Below are 6937 nucleotides of genomic sequence, written 5' to 3'. Positions count from 1 at the left end.
TCCCTGTGTCTTCAGAATCAAGGATGCACCTTTCCTGTGGGTACAGAGAGGGCACCTCTCACATGAGAGTGTTATGATCGGCTTCAGGGAATAAGGGCAGGGGGAGGGTGACAGTCAGCTTCCTGCTTCTGTTGTTTTCTCAAATTCCTTTAGCATAAATATTTCCTCAAATTCCTTTAGTATAAAATATTCAATACCCCATGTATGTAAAAGTGCCATAAATGCTCAATAATTGTCTTCTGTTATTATTTTCATCAGTAACATCATCTGAATCATCAGTATTGTCTATTTTTAACAATGAAAAATGCATAAGGTAACATACCTTACCTTATTTAAAGTTCAGAACAACCAAGGAAATGAGTAACTTGTAGCAGGCGTCAGAAGTTGCGTGGCACAAAAGGAATATAGGCATTCAAGGAACACCAGGATAGAAGAGCCGGAGTAGGAGAAAGAGCAAGAGGGATGCAGGAAGCCACCGGATAGCTCGGGCGGAGAGAGGGCGCTCCTGCTCCGCGAGCCTCCCTGCCACCGCAGGCCTCGGGCCACCTTCTTCTAGGAAGACGCACCCTCCTTTCCTCTGGTCTCGGCTAAGACGCTGCAAAGGGCATCGTCCTGGAGCATTTCTCCTCTCCCTCAAGACCCTCCGAAGGAAGGATGGGCAGACGGAAGCTTCACCCCGAAGTGGTCAAGCGCATACAGCTCCAGCTTCCGCGGGAGCATTTCCCGAGCGTCTTTCATGGGTAAAAGTGGGCCCTGCAGGATAATGCCTCCCGTGCCCTGAGGAGCAGTGCGGGAGATGCCCATGTGGCCAGCTCCTGGGCCACGCGACCCAGGCCCTCCAGGAGGAGCTAGGAGTCCTGGGCCCTGAGCCAGCCCCTTGGACCGGCTGCGCCAAGAGAAGCAGCAAGGGAAGGTGTCTCTGTCCTCCTGGTGTTAAGAGACGTGCATCCAACTCCCTCTCCAAGTGCTGGAGAGGAGGCTAGGTCTTTCCCACGGGCTGGGGGCGTTGCTGTTCCAAGGAAGACCGGGGAGGAAGAGGAGGCAGAGGCGGAAGAGGAAGCCAGCTGAGATGTGTGAAGCAGCTCTGGCTACAGCGGGTAGGAAGAGGGCGCGCGGGACCCAGGAGCCTCCGTGCGAAGCCAGGCCTCAGGAGCAGCCGCCTTTTTCCTAGAAGGGGTGCCTCTATCCATCTTGTCTCCAAAGACTGTAGGGAGACCTTCTCGCCCGGTGGGAAAGCGGCGTCTCCCATGCTTTCCCACCACGGACCCCTTGTGTCATTTCTCCTGCTAGTGTCGGCCCGTCAGCCTGCGGGGGCTACAGCTGCCGCGGTTCCACGCTTGGTGGACCCTGCCCACCAGCGAGCCAAGAGCCACGCTTGGAGGCGGGAGTCAAAGAGTCGTGTGCAGGCCGAGAGGAGACCCAAGCTCTGGGTCAGGGCTTTTTTGCCAATAGCCAAATTCAGCGTGTTTAGACCGAGAGCTCACATCTGTCTGTTGGAGAACTTCAGTGAGAAAACCAAGGAAGCACACTCAAGATCCCTAGAAGAGCGGGAAGGGTCTGTGGCGGCGATATCCGCGTCTTCTGTGAGCCATAGGCCTATCCGGAGAGTGAGTGCGCGCGCCCAGCCACAGGGTAGCGCGAACAGCACCGCAGACGAGGGCCCAGCGTGTGGGGAAATCGCAGGGGTCAGCGCAGCCGAAGTGCGGTGGACTAGCCTAGTCCAGGGAGAACCCCCTTCCTGACCACGGTCTGTCCTCCGCCAGGTAAGGGAAGAGGAGAAACAGTACAGCCTCCTCTCCCTTGGCCGAACGCTCAGGGTCACCACCTTCCCCTCTGCTCGCCAGTCGCCATACTTCCAAACCACTCTCCGCCAAAGATTGCACCGACAGTCACCCTCCTCCGGACAACCTTTCTTTCAGCAGCGGCTCCCGCTCCGCAGCCACCGCGCCCTCTCACCTCCGCGGTTCTGCCCGCCGCCTCTGCCGAGTCTGTGCACTTCACCTCCCTGGCTCCTGCTCTCCCCTGAGCTTACAGTGGACGCGGGGTTTTTCCAAACCCCTCTTGGGAGTACTGAATGGAAAAGGGGGAGCGTGCGCAAGTGCTTGGTAGAGTGTAGACACTGTGGGATTTGACGGTGGTACCATCTTTTAACGTCCTAGTGCTGATTTTTCACGCCTGCCTTCTGCTTAGGGCACCGGCCACAGTTTTCCATTTGTGCCTACTCCACCTGCTATCTTTGTTGGCTCAGCAAATATCGCCTGCCTTTACCGCTCAGTGTACAAACGGGCGGTCCTGGAGGACCTCACCCGCCGCTCACCCGACTTCCAACCTCGCAGGCATCTCCTCCAGTCGCTTCTTCTGAAGGTCTAAGAAGCACGTTACCTGCGAACGGAGGTGAGGAGGCTCCGCTGACTGTCCCGTGTCAGCTGACAACTTGTGGCACGGACAAACGCCACGACTTGCCTCGGCCTCTCTCTTAGTTATTCGCAGCTCAGCCCGATCTGCGCCTCCGGGATGGCGGAGGCGGCAAAGACGGTGGGCTTCTTGGGTGCAGCTCCAGGAGGGCTGGCATCCCTGCACGGCGGTGTACACCCGAGGGAGACGCTCAGTCGCTCTGTAAAGCCGCTTGTGCGGATGACAGACACGGAGGTAAATAAGAGCGCTGCGTCATGAGAGGTGACCCACCAGGACTTGCCCTCCTTCGCCGGGGTTTGCACCTCACTGCGGAGACTGTTCTGTCTCCGGCCCTTGGAGAAGGCCCGCTTACAGCGGCGTAAAGGAAGGTTTCTGCGGGATGGCGGTCAGTGCAAAAGGATTTCCTGACTGGTAATCGAACCGGGGACTGCGCCGGTGAAAGCGCTATTCTAGCCACTAGACCACCTGGGAGGCACAGGATGGGGCGTTTTCAACCTTCTCGCCACTGAAGTGACAGTTTCCCTGTGCGCTGGGAAGACTTGGGACTTGTGGGGGTCGCTGGTCGCTCCTGGAGCCCTCTCATAAGGCCGTTTCCTCCCTCCTTTCTCCAAAAGAGGAGCACGCAGGCGACACACCCGGCACTCCGCAAGGCTCACCAAAGCCACGAGTCCCGAGTCCCGGAGCGAGTTGCAGAGTCCGGGCAGAACCTGACCACTGACCTACAGATGTGCCTTTGCGAAGCGGCAGCGCATGGAGAGACCGTAGCGGGTCGCCAGGGCCAGAGCCTCGCACTGGGTAGCCAGGAGCAGGCAGGAGGGAGGAGGCTCCTGGGGTGAGACCGGGGCACCCCGAACATCATAAAGGACTCAGACCTTGGCATCCCCGACATAATAAAGGACTCAGACGGATGCGGAAACCGAGACGGGCTGCTTTTCGTAGGCGTCCAGTGTAGTAGGCATCCCCGTCTTTCCAGTTGGCGGTACAAACTGACGCTTGAGATTTTTCCTCAGAGCCAAGATCGAACTGGTAACCAATTCGTGATTTCCCGTCGGCCAAGTGCGTGGGCATCGATCTACACGTGAGTTTCTCCACCTCCGCAGAATGGCTATTTCGGGGTGGGGGAGGGCCTCCGGTGGATTGTAAGGTGTTTAGCAGCATCCGTTGCCTCCGCTAACTAGATGGATGCCAGGGGTTAACATTCTGCCTCCCCGCTTCCCCCACTCGTGGCCTAGTGTCTCAGCGGGGATGGGGAAGGCGTGTGAGGGCGAAGTTGCCCCTTGTTGAGTATTGGTGCGCCTAGTCCTGCTCTGAGCTTGTGCAGAGGACTTTCCAGATGAAGGCTCAGGGGTCGATCCAGTTGGAGAGCCCCTCCCTCCCCAGCACAGTTGACCTTAGGATTTGAGGCTTTTAACATCTCTGAGTTTCCACCTTTAGGTCTTTCCTTCGGTTCTATCCTCCAAAGCGGCCTCTTCCGAGCCTGTTGACCAGGGCCAGCCAGGTCGAAGGCTGGGTTCGCTCAAGGAGGATCCTCTTGCCCCTCCTGGAACTTCAGGCCTGTCGGTTGGGCCTGCAGAGAAGCCTTAGGGCCCACTTCGTTCGGCATCCTAGGGGGCAGGTGCGCGGTGCGAGGGGAATAGGAGAGTGTGACTGTGGTTCCCGACCCCCTGGCGCTCGCCCTCCATCCCGGTGCGCACCCTTCCCACCCTTCCCGGCTCCTGCTGGTCCCGCTCGCCCCGAGGTAGGTCTCCGGTCAGCATAAGCTCCCAAGAAGCCCAGGCCCAAAAGGACACGTAGCGGAAACAAGCTGCTCACTTCGGTCCTGTCCGCAAGGGACCCCTTTCTGACCAGAAAGAAAGGCGGCCAGTCCTGTCCCGTTGGGTTAGTGGAAGAGAGATTGAAGGGAAGAGAAGAAAAATCCTGTGAGGTTTCAGGATCTAAAGTCACCATGAAGTCGATCTAACCTCCTCTGAAGGTCCTCCCGGTCCTCCAGTGGCTGGCGAAGGTGAGATGAGTCCCTGTCTCCAGTTTGCCAAAGTGGACAAAGCCTACCACAGTGGGCCCCGAATCAGCTAGTAGGCATCCCCCTCTTTCCAGTTGGTGGTACTCGAGCTTCCCTACCCAGGATTTCCATGGATTCCAAGGGTACAACTGAACACCTTTTCTTGTTCCAACTGCTCTTATTTAAAGTAAGGGCAGATCTGTTGAGAAGCATGTATTCGGTAAGAGTAGAGCAACCTTTGTTGAGACTGTCCCACTCTTCCTCCTCCTCCCTCTTCCTAGAAATGTACAATGAAAATTAATCCCCACTACTGGCCTGTTGTACTTTCAATGCACATTTGGCAGAGCCTAAGGGGAGTCTATGAGGTTCCGGGGTGAGTATTTGAAGTATAACATAGTCATTTTTATTTACACGTGCATTTCAAAAACACATTGGACAAATGCATCCAGTTCACCTGTGCCACACTTACGAAGATAGGAAAAGAGGGTCTACACACAAACAAGTGAAAGACGTAATCGAATGGCTTTTAAATATCTGCTGTTTCCACTGAAGGTCTTCTTCTCTGGATACACCCACCAGTGTCTTCTCTTTCTCCAAAATCAGACATTCAAGTGCCAGACCCTGAAATCAGTTTTGTGGTACCAGCTTGTTCTTCCCCATTCTGTATCCCTGCCTCTCCACTCTCTTCTTTCATATGCAGGAAAGGTCAGCTCTCCCTCAGTTTCTAATTTGCAACATCCCACTCGAAGAACTCAATGTCCAGCATCAAAAATTAGACACCCTCCATGGGACTCCTTCTCTGTCTTAGTTGGAGCTTCCATAACAATGTACCATAAACTGGGTAGCTCATCCACAAGAGACATTTCTCACAGTTCTGGAGTTTGGAAGTCTAAGATTAAGGTGCCAGCATGGTAGGGTTATGGTAAGGAACCTCTTCCTGCTTGTAGATGCCATCTTCCCATTGCATCTGCAAGTGGCTGAAAGAGGCTGAGAGAGCTCTCTAGTGTCCCTTTTATAGGGGCACTAATCCCACTCAGGAAGACTCCACCTTCTGGATCTAATTACCTCCCAAAGGCCCCTCCTCCTAATTTTAACACTTTCCAGGGGTGGGTGGGGGAAGGTTAGAGTTTCAATCAAGGCATTTTGGGGGGACACAAACATTAGGCCTCCTGTGATCTTTCTAGAAGAATAAGAAATTATAAATGACCCAAAGCTTTGTACATTTCACAGTTAGAAATAAAGAAAACTTTCCTTAAGATTTTGAAAGGCCTGAAACATGAGTTTCCTTCCAACCAACCCCACCACTAAAATCTGGACTTTGTGCTGAGTGTTGTGGACTTTCTGCATGTTCATCCTCCCTGCAGACAACTGGAGATTTATTCTCATCAGAGGGTAGAAGAGAGGATCCTTGGCCCCAAGGGGGCAATCAGCATAGGTGAGCGAGGACATGTGTCCCACACTGAAATGAGAGGGATGAAGTGACAGCATATCTTGATCTATGTGATGGTTACATGAATTATGACCTATTTCAAAGGTTATTGTGCTGTGTGAAAAAGAACAAAACCAGAGGACTTGTACAACCTGACTTTCAGACTCACTCTAAGCTGTTATAAACAAGGCAGTGTGCAAGCGGCATTGGGAGACACAAGTACATCAACAGACTGACTTGGGAGACCTGAAATTGACCCACAGCTATATGGTCCATAGGTTTTTTGTTTGTTTGTTAATTTTGTTTCGTTTTCTGAGACACGGTCTCACTCTGCTTCCCAGGCTGAAGGGATCCTCCTGCCTCAGCCTCCCAGGTAGCTCATACTACAGGCACCTTTTAGTAGACATGAGGTTTTGCCATGTTGCCCAGACTGGTCTCCAACTCCTGGGCTCAAGTGACTTACCAGCCTCAGCCTCTCACAGTGCTGGGATTACAGGCATGAGCCACCATGACTGGCCATAGGTTTTCAATAAAAGCAGTTCAATGAGACAAAAGAAATAGTTTCAATTAATGGACTTTCATATGGGGGAAGAGGGAGACCAAAAAGGTTATTTCTTCCTCACACTACACTCGAAAGTAACTTGAGACACATTATAGACCAAAACTTAAAAGCTAAAGGTATAAAGCATTTTGAGGATACTTTGTGACTTGTTGGTAGACAAGATTTATTAAACAGGGCACAGAAAAAAACATGTAAAAAGGAAAGACTTGATAAATTCGATTTCATGAACATTAGCCATATCTTCTCATCAGAAGACGCCACATAGAAAATGAAGAAACAAGCCAGCCTCAGATGAGGAGAAAATAGTCACAAAACCTATCTGACCCCCAAACCCTGTAACTATAATGTATAGTGAGATCTTCCTAACTGGAAATTTAAAAAAAAAAAAAAAAAAAAAAAAAAAAAAAGATGAATTCTGGGTAACAGGAGGAGGTTAGATCTGTATGGGGGAGCCTATTAAAAGTCTAGATAATAAAGTTAAAGAGACCAAATGTAAAGTAAATGATGCAAGGAGATAAACAACTGGAAATTT

General features: G+C 52.3%; 1 pseudogene across 1 annotated transcript in view; it reads left to right on the top strand.

Moving 5' to 3' along the window:
- The window catches only part of LOC105550294, a 931651-nt pseudogene that overhangs the window by 24576 nt on the left and 900138 nt on the right, over positions 1 to 6937 (top strand). The window lies entirely within an intron of this gene.

The sequence above is a fragment of the Mandrillus leucophaeus genome, unplaced genomic scaffold (genome assembly GCF_000951045.1).
Source record: "Mandrillus leucophaeus isolate KB7577 unplaced genomic scaffold, Mleu.le_1.0 Scaffold475, whole genome shotgun sequence".
Lineage (NCBI taxonomy): Eukaryota > Metazoa > Chordata > Mammalia > Primates > Cercopithecidae > Mandrillus > Mandrillus leucophaeus.
Note: the sequence above shows the minus strand (reverse complement) of the source record. Positions and strands in the feature narration are given on the sequence as shown.